The sequence below is a fragment of the Schistocerca americana genome, chromosome X, assembly GCF_021461395.2.
Source record: "Schistocerca americana isolate TAMUIC-IGC-003095 chromosome X, iqSchAmer2.1, whole genome shotgun sequence".
Taxonomy (NCBI): domain Eukaryota; kingdom Metazoa; phylum Arthropoda; class Insecta; order Orthoptera; family Acrididae; genus Schistocerca; species Schistocerca americana.
Genome location: NC_060130.1, coordinates 398130249 through 398145754, shown reverse-complemented (window position 1 = coordinate 398145754; position 15506 = coordinate 398130249). Strand labels below are relative to the sequence as shown.

Sequence of the window (15506 nt, the reverse complement as noted above, 5' to 3'; positions counted from 1 at the left end):
TAACTGTACAGGAAGGCGCAGATGACGGAGTTAGAATGAGAATTCTGGAGAAGGTACATGGGATCCAAGATGCCATTATAAGAGAGAAGGAAGAATAATATGCGATTCTAAATGAAGATGTCTCTTTGTTTTCTCCGAAATTTGAAGCCATTAGCAACTTCCAATATATACCGACTAGCCAAAACATTATGACTATCTGCTTCATAGTTCGTTTGTCCATCTTTGGAACGAAATACATCACTGATTCTGCGTAACAGGGAGGTATATGGATTAGATGTCAGCGCACAAGTCACGTAATTTGCGTAAATAACGGGCGGCTAATTTGAGTACACTGTGATGGCGCTCGATAGCAACTCAGATGGGTCCCACAGGAACTACATCAGGCAAATCTGGTCACCGATACATCAACGTGGCTTCACTACAACGCTCTCAGAATCATTGTAGCACTGTTCTGGCTCTGAGTCATTGACAATAATACTGCTGAAAATGACGTCGCCATCGGGGAAGACATGAAGCATGAAGGGATGCAGCTGGTGCACAGCTGTCAGCTAGTCTTCGATTACTACCACAGGTTCCATGCAAGCGCAGGTGAAATTCTCCAATAGCATAATACTGCTCCCACCATCCCGTGATCATGGTATGCTGCAGATTTCGTTCACCTCGATGACGGTGTCTGCAGAGACGACCATCGACCCTGTGTAACAAAAATCTGACTCACCCGAAAAGCTTAAACGTTTCTGCTATCCGACGATCTAATCCCTATCGTCTGATGCTTATTGCAATCGTAATTGACGACGTCACTGGATCGATATGTGAACACGTAGGGCTGATCTACTGCGGAGCTCCATATTGAACAATGTACGATGAACGGTGTGCTCTGAACCACTTGTGTGTGCACCAGAATTGTGCTCTTTCGGCAGAGTCATACAGGTTAACGTCTGTCATACTTTGCAAAGCAAACAAGCCTCCGATCCTCACTTTCTGTGAAGAGCTATGGACGTCCAACCATTTAGCGCCTAGTGGTAACTCCTGTGTCCTTCCACCTCTCTGTAGATGCTCATGACAGTAGCACGTAAACATTCAACCAGCTTCGCCGTATTCGAGATACTTCTTCACCGGTTCTGCTTTTTTTGAGAGTAGTTAACTGAATTGAAGTATTGCGATGTGTGTAGAAAGGTGAATATTCTCCAGGCTGAATGAAGTACTATATCGTAAAAAGTACTTTTGTGGGATTTACGAGCTTCCTGGCCACGTGACGCCAAGAAGATACTAGGGTTTATAGTGTTAAATGAGGATGTGAGAGATGGCTATATGCCCACGATATAGAGAGTTTTGGTTGATTAAGGAATTGTGTTGATTTTTGGTCCATGCCTAAGGACATATGGAGCGCATTGTGTTGATTTTTTTGTATTTTTGTTATAATCTCACGAAGACCATAAGAGGATGATGAGCAAGGAAGGGACTTGCCATGTATTGGTGAGGGCAGAGTTGTGGACGAGGGAGAAATTCAGTGTGTTTTGTGAGGCATCCAACTGCCGACAATGGAGGGTGAAGTGTCGTGTGACGTGGGCCTCCCGTGAGGTAAACCGGTCGCCTGCTGGAAGTCTCTTTAGGTGACACCACTTCGGCGACTTTGGTGTCTTTGAGGATGATACGATGATGAAAACAACGCAACATCTAGTCCCGAAGCGGAGAAAATCCCCGACCCCGCCAGGAATCGAACCCGGGCCCCTTTGCCTGGCATTCTGCCGCACTGACCATTCAGCTATCGTGGCGGACACAACAGAGGGTAGGTGAACGGTATGATGGTATTCATTTAGCGCTATGATGATCTGTTTTCGTTTGTTATATAGTAGACGCAAGAGAGGAGGAACAGGAGTGGAAAGGCCGGCCGAAGTGGCCGTGCGGTTAAAGGCGCTGCAGTCTGGAACCGCAAGACCGCTACGGTCGCAGGTTCGAATCCTGCCTCGGGCATGGATGTTTGTGATGTCCTTAGGTTAGTTAGAGTTTACTAGTTCTAAGTTCTAGGGGACTAATGACCTCAGAAGTTGAGTCCCATAGTGCTCAGAGCCATTTGAACCATTTGAACCAGGAGTGGAAAACCATAAGATATAAAAACGTGAACCATATTTTTAGAAGTGTCAGCAGATTTTCCATCTTCAATTAAATAATAGAGGTATGAAATTGATGTAGAAAATAAAGAATCGTGCCAAAGGTACACTGGAAGATGAAGTAACAAATGTAAGGTGAGACGTTGCGAGGTACAGTAACTATGCTTAAAATAAAAAAGAGTGGAGATTTCATAGCGTGTCGTTTAGTCTTAAGTGTGGGCTAATATTTTTAAATTTCAGTGGGGTGACAATGATTTAAGAATAAGGTAAAGGGTAACCTTTATTGATTTGTGGTTTTCTTGTATGTTGTAAGCATGATACAGGTTGGACTGAGACGTAAAGACAAGTTGTGCCGAACCCAGTGTGATGAGGAAGTGTCTTTGAGGTCAAAAGGAAAGTTTATTTTGCTTATTCAGCTTGGATGGGAGCATGAGGTTGGTATTAAGGTGTGCGACTAATTGAGGAATTCTTGTCTTTCACCAATGTGTATGATTAAATACTAGGTGCATTTGGTAGAAAGACCTGTAAAATAAGTAGCTATAATAACTCACTGATAGTTAAACCAATAATCGCAAATCCTGTTCGTTTTACATTCATACAGAACAGTACGATCCGAGAGCACTTTCTTAGTGAAATTCAACATAATGATAACATTTAACTTAAAATGTAGAGTCCCATCTGGATGATTACGATCTGCCACTTGACCATAGTCCTAGAGAAAATGATGAGCACCCTACAGTCTGTAAGAATATCACAATACAAATTCTCCATTGTAAGAAAGAATTGTTTGTATGTCAAATGCACCATTCTATGTCTGACTTGAGGTGGGTTTTCTATTTTTATTTTGTATATTGTTATTGTGTACTCCTTGAAGTGAGATAAATTGTGGAGTTAGGGTTAATAGTCGATTGTAAAGTCAGTGCATATTAATCATTTGAGCAGACAACATTGAGACTGTTAGCTACTGAACACATGATGCATGACTTCTGGCATGCACAGTGGGCATCTCTGATGTTGTATACGACAACACGCTGTGTGTGTGTGTGTGTCATGTCAGCTAGCTGAGAGAGGTCTTTTAAAGGTGTTAAATGAAGGCCGTCACAGTCCTATGGGCCAGAGCCCGACTGCGCCAGGGCTGGCAGGAGGAACCACAGCTTAAACAAATCCCATGACCATGGTGAACTATTCTTTATCTTTCTGTCATTTTGCCGATCAGTTCAGTATGCGAGCGCACAGAATGGTCTTGGTTTCGAAGGAGAGAGCCAACGTTATTCGGTACGCATTTCGGAAGCGATGCCGAAGGGTCCTAGCGAACCGAAACGGTGTTGACAGTTCTCCTCGCGCCAACCAATCAAAAGCAATCTGCCTCAGATCCGCGCATGCACACTGCAGCGCTACAGTGGCACCAACCCGAAGCAGCTAGCAGTCGACATAGGAACGCTATTTTTCATAGTATCTAAAACTGTGGCTAGAGTACATAATACAGTTGAAATTTCGCTGACCAAGTGCTTCCACAAATACAGGATAATGACAGAATATTGACTGTGTTCTGGAAACTGTCATAAATGTCACATTATGACATTTTATTCACATTCGTATCGACGTCTTATTTTGGATTTTACGTTTCGGAATATGAGTTAGGAATGGAGTGTAGTACCACATTGTACAAAAACATGTATAGAAAGAACCGAAAAATTGGTAATTTTTTCTGTTTTCCGTCGTTCCTTAGATGCTTTAAAATTCCTGGAGGTACGTTCTGTCTATGCAACTAACTGAAGGCAGTTTGTTTATTACCATAAGCATTTCGCCTTTTTTATTCGTGAAGATGCTTCACAAATAAAAGAAACGAAATGCGTGTGGCAATAAGCAAACTGCCTTCAATTAGCTGCATAGACGGAACACATCTCCATGAACTCGAAAAACTGTTTAAGAAAGTGTCAAAGAATAAGAACATGCATAGAATGTGGTTGTAACTCGCTACTAGAGATTCATATGATGAAGCAGTCTACATCCCTATATGATACATCAACGATTTGGTTCATAAAACAATTATTTTAAAAAAATGCCTTTTCGGGGGCATTTGGTGACTGGCGCAATAAAAGTTTGTCGTAGTTTATAACATGAATGTGATAAATCAAAATGCTACATATATGGTGGTACAGTCTAAAAATATTGTGGAGCAAATCTTTCATGTCTGTCTACTGTTGTTAAGGTTCAAATGGTTCAAATGGCTCTGAGCACTATGCGACTCAACTGCTGTGGTCATAAGTCCCCTAGAACTTAGAACTACTTAAACCTAACTAACCTAAGGACAGCACACAACACCCAGCCATCACGAGGCAGAGAAAATCCCTGACCCCGCCGGGAATCGAACCCGGGAACCCGGGCGTGGAAAGCGAGAACGCTACCGCACGACCACGAGATGCGGGCTGTTGTAAAGGATTGGATCGCAGATAAATACTTGTGACTAGCTAAAGTATAAAGACGATTGCTGCTAGTTTCATTCGTAGTAATTTAAGTTGTGCTCTTAGATTCCCGTCAGACCACACACTCGGATATCGAAGTGTATTCAGAAAAAATGGCGAATTATTTGTGACAAGAAAGAGTATAAATGTCACTGTCAGCTGTTTCATGCACAGAAATTTCATCTTTCATTTCTTAAACATCTGGAAGTCATGAAATCGAAAGCACTCGTTACTCAGAAAGGGCGCTCTTACGTATAAATACCAACGAATTTATATAAAAAAAACCTGACTTTCAAGAATAATGAAGTCTCAGAATGTGTTACAAACACGACGAGGAAAAAAAAGTATTTTGTTACACAGCAGTGCCCTTTGACACGGCAGTTCGTTGCCTTAATCACTTTTTATTTTCTATTTCTTTTTCTTAATATCATTTTGTTCTTTATTGTTCGTTCTGCTTGTTCGAAGCGGACGTCCCATGACGCTTATGGAAGTTTATCATTGATCCATTAACTTGGTTTTTTTTTTTTATTGCAGAGAGCAGCTAAACCTCTGACCTAACTCATTCACTATGCTACTAGAACTCACTTGCTTGCAGCGCTTTATTCCACATAATTCCAGTAAAGAGAGACGCAGGATGACGTCATTGCCAAATGTTGCTGGCATAAGCCGTAAATGCATACATTTTCGGTTTCCTCTATCAGGCTTCTCAAAATTCCTTTGCATTTTTACACAGAACTTATAATTAATTAGTAAACCATTTCGCGAAAAAATAATGCGAAGTCACTAGTAATTTCAGCTAACAGTCATGTGATACACGTAAGCAGAGCCGACTTTCTGAAATTCAATTATTTTTTAAACTCTTAGTTACGTAGAAATAACAGGTGTTTTGTGAGAATACTGACCCTACCTTTTTTATGATATAATAATTCACAGTGACTACAACACAAACCATATTTTAACAAAGGAAAATAGTATATTATGAACGCACTTTCCACCCTGACGTGTCCTGGTGATTTTTCAGTAACACAATCACTAAATTGGAAGCTAAAACCGCTCAATATGTTTAACATTACAAATTCAAAGTGTAAATAAATCACACCGAACCGAACGAGAGCGCCATACAGAAATCCAAAACCTCTCGGCACAGTTGTCGAAAAATCGGCAGGAGGACCGATTGGTAGCAGGTCTCAGAAGCTTACAGAATAGCAACTTCTGATAAAGATCCGAGAATGTCGTCACTACCGAGGCTAACCCACTGCACCAATCGGTATGAACGATACAGATTAGTCCGCAGCTCGTGGTCGTGCGGTAGTGTTCTCGCTTCCCACGCCCGTGTTCCCGGTTTCGATTCCCGGCGGGGTCAGGGATTTTCTCTGCCTCGTGATGACTGGGTGTTGTGTGATGTCCTTAGGTTGGTTAGGTTTAAGTAGTTCTAAGTTCTAGGGGACTGATGACCGTAGATGTTAAGTCCCACAGTGCTCAGAGCCATCTGAACCATTTGATACAGATTAGGGCCACTGTGACGCCACGTGTGCCGAACGGCCTAACAACAAACGATACACCTAATCCCGTTGCAGGTAGCGCCGTGGCCTTGCCACCAAGCGGATGCATGCGCAGTCAACAGAATTTTCATCTGCGAGCGTCGCTGAACTGCGCGAGATGCTAGACATCAAAGTATCCACTTCTGCTACACAATGCAGTGGAAAAATAGTGGCATACGCTACAACTAAGCCTAGTGGTGCGACCATTATTCTTATCTATTAGGGAAGCACCTACCCTATTCACGTTACACCTCTTGGTTCTAGCAAAACACTTTCTTAGTCGCTATGGATGGAACATAACGTTAGATGATCCCCGTTCGAGACACCACAGAAATTCGTTCTAAGAGCATTAACTTGCTAACTCCCTGTCGTCGCAAAGTAGAACAGCAACCAGAATTTTGAAATGGCGCTTCGTCCACTGTCACGTGGCCGAACTAGCGAGTACGTTGCCCCTTTGTGGGGGAGCCATAATGTGCCTCTCGTGTATCAAGCTGGGCACAGAAACGGGACTCATTCCTCTCATACCTAGGGAGCCTCGTGGTACTGCCTCGCTCCAGGGTAGCAGGAACCGACAGTGGGCTGTCAGTACACCAGCCAGATGGAGCTCGAACGCATGATGATGAATGCTATGGGGCAGAAAGCAAGAGACCGCGGATACAGTTGTCTTTGATAGGATCGTCTCCAGCCCCTTCGCAGAACGAACTGTCCTGACTTCGCACTTGATCGTTTGTCAGTGGACTGCGTCATTACCGTGTGATGATATATGACGTCATAGTACATGTACTGAGGCAACTGCATTGATCCTTCTTCTGTGACTTTTTTGTTACGGAAGATTTCCTTTATTTGTGTGTAATCTTATTTTTTCTCATGTAAATATTGCAAGAACTTGTGTTTCATGATGTGGTCTTACTAATGTTAGTTAGTATTGCTCGTCTTAGACGTTCAATTTGTCGCCAGAAACTCGCCAAGGCGACTGGTCTCTTATTAAATTTTCATGTAAGCTCAGATAAAATTGCTAGAGTTAGTTTACGTATTTCTGGACGAATTTTGCATCATGGCATTTGCCTTACGTGACTGACCTTTTGTAGATTGATGTGGTTTATCTTGGTGTAATTTACTAAACATTCAGCTATTTTTCAGGTGTTCTTTGTCTCATTAAGTGGTCATCTGTGTAACAGCTGTAAATGTAATTTGCAACTATTTTTGCTGATGTTGTCTTGTTTAATTCAGTAAATGTTCTGTGATATTGATACTTACATGTGAATTAGGATGGTTTAAATTTAAGAGAAATTTGTGCTGAATAGATTTGATGATTTATAATTATCTTTCTGATTCTGCAATCATTTGTGTAATGATTTTGGTACGAAATTATATTATTCACGTAATATGGAGTACGTATGTTTGTGTGTTTGTTAATACATTTTTTAAACCAGGGAGTGCTAAATTAGATGAGCCGTCACTTGGTTGCAGGAGTGTGTGTGTGTGTGTGTGTGTGTGTGTGTGTGTGTGTGTGTGTGTGCGTTTTTGTCTTCAAAGTTGTGACAAGGTATTATCTCAATGGGAAGTGTGTACCTGACTATATGGGACTGCTTTTAAACCAGATACTGTGGCAGTGTATGATTGTGGTTGTGTTGGTACCTTGTTTTTGATTTATGTAAAGTAAAGTTTGCACCAACTGCTGAATGTTTGGGCATGGCAGAAATATAGGAAAATAAGTCGAATAGGCACAGAACTGTTTTCTTTCCTCTCTGGTAAGGTTTGGTAGGACCGTGGAAGGTCTATACATTTACTTGACTTTGCCATACTAGCACCAATCCGTGGTCCACCACTTTAGCTTAAAGTTTTAACCAGGTTTGAAGGTAATGCAGCACGTCAGGCTGTACCCAGACGCGCGCTTAATGCTGATTAAGCATATTCATTAAGCATATTTTGTTAGTAGCACGATTGGGACATTTAGTTCTTTAGAGTTCAATGAAAGCGAAATGCATAGCTTGTCCTCAAGGGCATGAGTGATGATCGCTGATAGATTACCCACTCTCAATTTCAATATATATTTCAGTATTGTACCTTTGTGTAGTTAGTGATGAGAACAGCGGAGCCGTGACCAAGGGATGCCCTTACTATGGGGCGCAGGGGAAACCAGGTCAGTATTCGGGGAACCGGTCGCCCCGAGCCATTGTATAGATAAGGACCGGGGGCGTTTCACCACAGCCATTAAGGTGGGTTCAGATGGCTCTGAGCACTATGGGACTTAACATCTGAGGTCATCAGTCCCCTATTAAGGTGGGCCAGTGGCTTCTGTCTTTTCGGGGATTAATGTTTCCCCGAACTGGTCGCACCTGGCGTGGTCCACACACCGTCTGCGATACTTTCTATAGCGGGTCTCCAAACTCCCATTATAGGTGGACAAGCGAGGCTCAGCTACAGTTGGTCGGCTTTGGCAAACTATTGGAATAGGTGATGTACAACTTCCCGAAAATGATCAGACTATTTCACATAATGAGCACGCCATTTTTTAGACAAGAGTTCCCACTCTCACAGCTAGAGACGTTTTTTTATTTTGGTTTCCATGAGGCGTCACGAAGACGAGTGGTGGTAGAGGGCAATCATTTAGGCAGAGAGGTGACAACGCCTTCAGGGCAAATTGGAACGCGGATGTCCTTGGAGCCATTGGTGAGAACTAAGCAGAGGCAGAAGTGATGTGCCATGGTAGTTAGCAGTCCGTCACCTGCGGCAATAACTTTTCACCTTGGCTTATTTTAACTTGAGTAAGTTCACACAGTAATGTTGCAAGTAAATAATACTTATGAGGAAATAGGTGCGATTTGATTTTCCTTAGCGTTAATTGTTCACATATTGTGCTTGAGCTTTTAGCCATGTCTTATTCATTGAATTTTCACGCATGCTTATCCACCTCCTGCAATCGATGCAATCAACATGACTAGAACTACCCCACGTGTAAATTCAGTTAGATCCTGCATGAAGTATGTTACTGGACTAGACTCAATTCCCTTATGAACCACATTGCTCATCCTGACAGTATAACGTGACTCTTTCTACGACCTCATGTTCTATTGTCATTTCCTATAAGAAGTCCTTCATCCTTCTCCCAGTTTCCCGATCGGTCTTCCCCTTGTAAAGTCATCCAACTGTTTTATCCGTACCACGCTCTAATGAAGACCACCGCTTCAGTGAACCATAACTGCTCACAGACTGACACACATTATCTGTATCTGTTCCTTCCCACGACTGGAGGACCTCTGGCAACATGCTCTGGCACTTTCTGTTCATTTCCACAGAGTCTAGAATTTATTACTGTAGTTCATATATTTCGTCCTTATGTTTTGCAAAGCAGTTTAGTTTGGTATATTAAATGAAAACCGGACTTCTGATTTCTTCAGGCGAAGGATTGTATTTTTCCTACTTTTTTTTGTAGTTTGACACATACAACAATACATGGTTAAGGTTTCAAATGGAGTGTCCGTTTCAGTGACATTCATCACTTTTTACAGCTCCATTTCTGAATCAATGAATCTGAAAAACTACCATGATTGAATTTATTTCATATTAGGCTTGTGAGAAGACGTCTGATAATATCGCGGCCGGTGAATCAAGACTGTAGAAGAAGTGTCGGTTCTTAGCTGACGTAACACGTGTCCCTGATAGCATAAGCGCTTTGTTTATAACGTACGATATAGGAGCAGACTGTGGAATGTTGGTACTTTCGAAATCCCTGTAGTTGATACGTCTTTTGCACTGGCCGATCTGTTCATTAAACACTAAAGCTGTATGAGCTGGTATGCACGACTAGGTCGAAGTTATTTCTGTGAATTTATTTTCTAATCTTTCACTTTACTGTTTCAGTTTGAATTTTCTAATGATTGTAATACTCTCTTAAAATTTGATGAGCAGACATAATCTGTATGTCTCCAAAAGTTATTGGTTCTTTTATAATGGTAAGTTCTAGCTACTTTTCTTTGCAAATTAAAATTGGTAATTGTCGTTTAGTTTGGAACTAAGAGGTGGACAATCAGTCAGATACTTGCATATTTTTTGGATCCGTCTGTATAAATTTTGAGGGATTTAAGAGCTGCATGACCATCCAATCCACAGCGACTGACGATTTTTCGATATCGTTTACAATATCTTGAACTTAGCTTTTGGCAGAGTTGTAGTCAATCCAGGTATAAGAAATAGTTAACAATGCTCTTAAAAGTATCACTGACTAGTTTTCAGGGAATGGTCTTACCCTAATTTTTAAAAACTCAAGATATTCAGTTCGGCACATCTAGAGATACTACACCAATGGTAAGTGTAACACGTGACGAGGAAATAATAAATAAGTCGAAAACTTCAAAATCCTTAGGTTTCCATGCCGATAATAATTTAAACTGGAAAAAGGCACATTTTAGAACTCCTAAAACAACTTAGTTCGGCGACATTTGCACTTAGAATAACTGCAAATCTTGGGGAGAAACAAATCAGAAGCAGACATACAAGGTGCGACTGAAAAACTCGGTGAATGGTCTCAGAAAATAAAGGAAACAAATCTTACAAACAAAATACTTCAACTGCCCTTCAAAATAATCATAGTTAGCTAAACGTACTTCTGGCATCGATAGTAAGGCTGTTGGGAACTGTCAGCAAATACACCTTCCGGAATTGCTCGAAGCACAGTGGTCACCCGTTGTTGCAAAACAGCATTGTTACAAGAGATGAGACCAGGTACTACCAATACGATACGGTCATCAAGCGACAGTCAGTGGCAGTGTATTTATAGTCTCCCCTGTGTCCTTCGCATAGAAATTCATAATGGATCAAGTCCTCGTTACCCAAGAAAAAGACGATCGACGTCGGCTTAATCTGGATTTTGAGAGAGCCGACATGTCTTGGCAGGCTGGGAAGTGATCCTCACCATGCCATTGACTGCCCCTTGCTCTCGAGATCATGTTGGTGGCACCAGGTATCATCTCCCATATTGAAGCGGATATCCAACAACGCGTGACCATGGTGCTTCGAAGAATTCCACAAGATGCGTTTTCTGACAGCTTCCAACAGCCTTTCAATCGACGCCAGACGTAAGTTGCAGCTAATGGTGACTCTTTTCTTCCTTATTTCCTGAAACAGTTCACCGAAATTTTCAAACGCAGCTTATATACATTGCATATTTTCATATAGTAACGTCATATGGAATAATGTTCTGGAGTATCTCATCATTTTCATTCAATAATGTCGTATGGAATGATGTTCTGGAGTATCTCATCTTTACGAAAGAAAGTCTTTATTGATCAAAAATGTGCTGTGAGATTAATATCACACCCTGTAGACATCTCTTTAAGGAGTTCGGCATTCTGACTACTGCTTCACAGTATATTTACTCCTTATTAAAGTTCGTTGTAAATAACACTCTGCAGCTGAAAAGGAGCAGTGATGTACATGACTACAATACCAGAAGGAAAAATGACATTCCGCATTTCACATTAAGGTGCTTCTTAGCAGAAAATGAAGCGCACAATGTTGCAACTAAAATTTTTGATCACTTATACAGAGATATAAAGTTTCTGACAGATGCTACAGTAAAATTTCGAAACAAACTGAAGATGTTTATTCTAGGCAAATCCTTCTATTCCTTAGAAGAAATTCTATTACCGTAATTTGTAAAAGGAGGGGGGTAGGAATTAGTTACTTAAGATCTATATATTTAAAAAAATCTTATAAAAATTCTGCATGCAGCCGTATTTGGAAAAATAATTTGCAATGTGAATGTAAAATTTGTCGTTCCACATTATTACCATTTATCGTGCAGAATGATCCATGGAACATGCAGGCAAAGGGCATATAGAAAACCCAACAGTCTGTCTGAGAAATACGTGTTTCCTAGTTTTAATACGAGTTTAACTGTCTCCTAGAAATAAGAAATTTACGTATGTGCTAACTTCGTTTGCTGCTATATGACAGCACTGCTGGTAAACATTCAAATACCCATGCCACGACAGGGCAGCACACCACTAGAGGCGCCATACGAAGATAGCGCAGACTACTGATTCATCTACGTTTATATTATTACTGTGCAATTCACACTTAAAAGAGTGGTAGAGGGTTCATCGAAACACATTCAAGCTATTTCTCAACCCTTCCACTCTCGAACGGATCGTGGAAAAACGAACACGTAAATCTTTCTGTGCGAGCTCTGATTTCTCTTATTTTATCACCATGATCATTTCTCCACGTGTAGGTGGGCGCTAACAGAATATTTCCACAATCGGAGGAGAACGTTGGTGATTGAGATGTCACAAGTAGATAATGACGCAGCGAAAAACGCCTTTGTTTTAATGATTGCCACCTCAATTCACATATCATGTCCTCGTGGAAATAAAGTGGGACGCCGTGTGATGATTCGTCTTTTGCGTTTTAACACTGCAACAGTCCTTAGTAAGAGATGGAAATGTGAGGCAACAATGTACTGTCATACGACACGCTGGGCAGTTGGTGCAGACGGCTCCAGTGTGGTTGCACGAGTCTGAATGAGAAGTAACGAGTTGACAGACTATCTTTCGGAAGAACTGCGAGCCGCAAGAGAAGTGAAGGTCCTAATGACCGAAAATCGGTATTTCACAGACGAGACGATAGTTAAAAAAGTGAAAGCCACTCTTGGATCAGTTGTCAATACCTACAACGTCATTTTTTAAATGGCAAATGTCACCGCCTCCTGGTTGCGCACACACATGCTAAAAGCCAGCTGAGCAGAGGCAACAGCGGAAATGTTGCAGCTGTGTCAGGCCGATCCAAATTACTTTCTTGCATGCCTAATGATGACAAAGTGCTACGTGTGCCACTATAACCGCGGGAGACAGGAGCTAAACGAGCAGTGGAACAATGTGGATTCGCTACCGTCGAAAATGGTGAACGTCCTGCTACCGTCGGGCGTGATGATGCTGAGTGCTTCGCAACTGTTATGGCGTGGTGCCTACAGTATAATTACGATCGTAAGATGTAAACCTCTTACGAGTAGTCTACTAAAATCTCTCAACTGAAATGACGAAGCGTCGCGAGAAGCCGTTCTTGGGTGTGCTTTTGCTCCACGACAATCCTTCTACTCGTTCTGCACAGGAAATAGTGAGTACGCTGCTTCTTTTGTCTATGAAATCTTGCTTCACTCTTTATACTGCCATGAATGACAGCGAGTAACTTCTTTCTCTTTCGTCAGATGACGAAAGCATTGTGTAGCAGCGTTTCCAGTACGACAACGAGGTTATATAATTAATTAATATGTTTGATTGGAACGTTTTCTGAACAGCGAAAATAAAGACTACTTCAAACGAGATATCCGCCAAGTTATTTATCATTGGGAGAAATGCAACGCACTGAAGGTGAATATGTAAGATTAACACCATCATCACCATTCACGGTAGCAACTACATGTTCTCGAAATTACAGTTAAATGTTTATGACTACCAATCTACAGTTGCCTGAAAACTGTAAAATTTGCTTGGTGAAAAAAAAATGCTTCATTGAGGGTATCCCGGTGGGTAATTATGTCTACCCTATACCTATAGTCAACTTGAACCACAAATCCAACCGTTTTGGTATTTCACCTTTCACCTGGGGCCGGCCGGTGTGGCCGAGCGGTTCTGGGCGCTACAGTCTGGAACCGCACGACCGCTACGGTCTCAGGTTCGAAGCCTGCCTCGGGCATGGATGTGTGTGATGTCCTTAGGTTAGTTAGGTTTAAGTAATTCTAAGTTCTAGGGGACAGATGACATCAGAAGTTAAGTCCCATAGTGCTCAGAGCCATTTGAATTCTTTTTAAAGGGGAGGGACTTTATTTCCAAATGATTCAAATGGCTCTGTGCACTATGGGACTTAACATGTGAGGTCATCAGTCCCCTAGAACTTAGAACTATGTAAACCTGACTAACCTAAGGACATCACACCCATCCATGCCCGAGGCAGGATTCGAGCCTAGATTGAAGCGCCGAGAACCGCTCGGCCACAACGGCCGGCCGTTATTTCCACTAAGGTTGAGTGTTCTAAGTATAAAATATATTTAACTAAATGCTAATTCACACGCAGCCCATTTTGGCAAGAGAAAGTCGGCCGAGGGATAAAAATGGATAATGAAGTCATTTTGTTTGTAAAAGTCAGACTACCAGTGCAGATGTGTGCGCTTAGACCTCAGCCTGTTCCAGAACTTTTCAAGCACTCATTATGTGGGGTCCTGCCCACTCGTCTCGTATAGGGTGCTTAAGGGATGCTGCGTTTTGGGAATGCTACACAACAATTCTAGCAAATAACATTAGTAGTTTTATTTCACTGAAGCAGATTGGCAATACTTAACTTGGAATATACAATGGTGTCGCAAACGATTAGCGAAATGCAACATAAATCCGCGTCCTTTGCTATATAAAATGTTCATACAAGTTTGACACACAGTTTGTGGATCACTAACAGCTACTATTGAAGCACTCTCTGCTAGGCCGTGCTAATACTAAGCGAATACTGTCCACTAACATCCGCCGAGGCTGACAGGAGCGGCGGTAATATTCACTTCGGCTAGATGCCGCTCCTATCGTGATAACGTCCTGGTCAGCGCGTTATTGGTCGACGTCGCCTCACTGCCTTCCCTGGTCTTGCAGTCTTCCTCTTCTTTCCGGTGCTTGTATTTACGCCAGAAAAAATGGTTCAAATGGCTCTGAGCACTATGGGACTCAACTGCTGAGGCCATTAGTCCCCTAGAACTTAGAACTAGTTAAACCTAACTAACCTAAGGACATCACGAACATCCATGCCCGAGGCAGGATTCGAACCTGCGACCGTAGCGGTCTTGCGGTTCCAGACTGCAGCGCAGTTAACCGCGCGGCCACATCCGACAAAGAACGTGAGAAATGTCGAGCTACACACGATGCTTGGGAGCCCACGTCAGAGTAGATTTAAACTGCCAGTTCAAACATTGGGGGGGAGGAAATGTTGTACCACCTCCAATGGGACCATGCCTAGTAAAGTACCATTGTGTTCAATCTACCTTTCAGTTTAAGGACATATTTACCTAATAAGTTATTTATTCTCAAATTATATGTCATATCATGTACTGCACAGTCTAATCTTTGTCGGATACTACACGTGTCAGAGTCATTCTATACTAAAATTATGTGGCAAAAACCACTTAGCAGCCTTCACCGAAGGATGAAATCACAGTGGTATATATGTAGGTTCTGAAATGTTGTGATAGTACATGTAATGTAGTACGCTGTGCCACTATCATACTGATTTGGTGCTAGCCATCTCTATGGATATCAAATACTGTGCTCACCATCATAGTTAGACTATCGCTCTACAACGAGTATGATCTTCCCTTCTTATTACTTGCAGATAACTTTTCGGGTGGCTGT

General features: G+C 41.9%; 1 protein-coding gene across 1 annotated transcript in view; it reads right to left on the bottom strand.

Annotated features, from left to right (window-relative positions):
- The window catches only part of LOC124556046 (cytosolic carboxypeptidase 6-like), a 211368-nt gene that overhangs the window by 161045 nt on the left and 34817 nt on the right, over positions 1-15506 (bottom strand). The window lies entirely within an intron of this gene.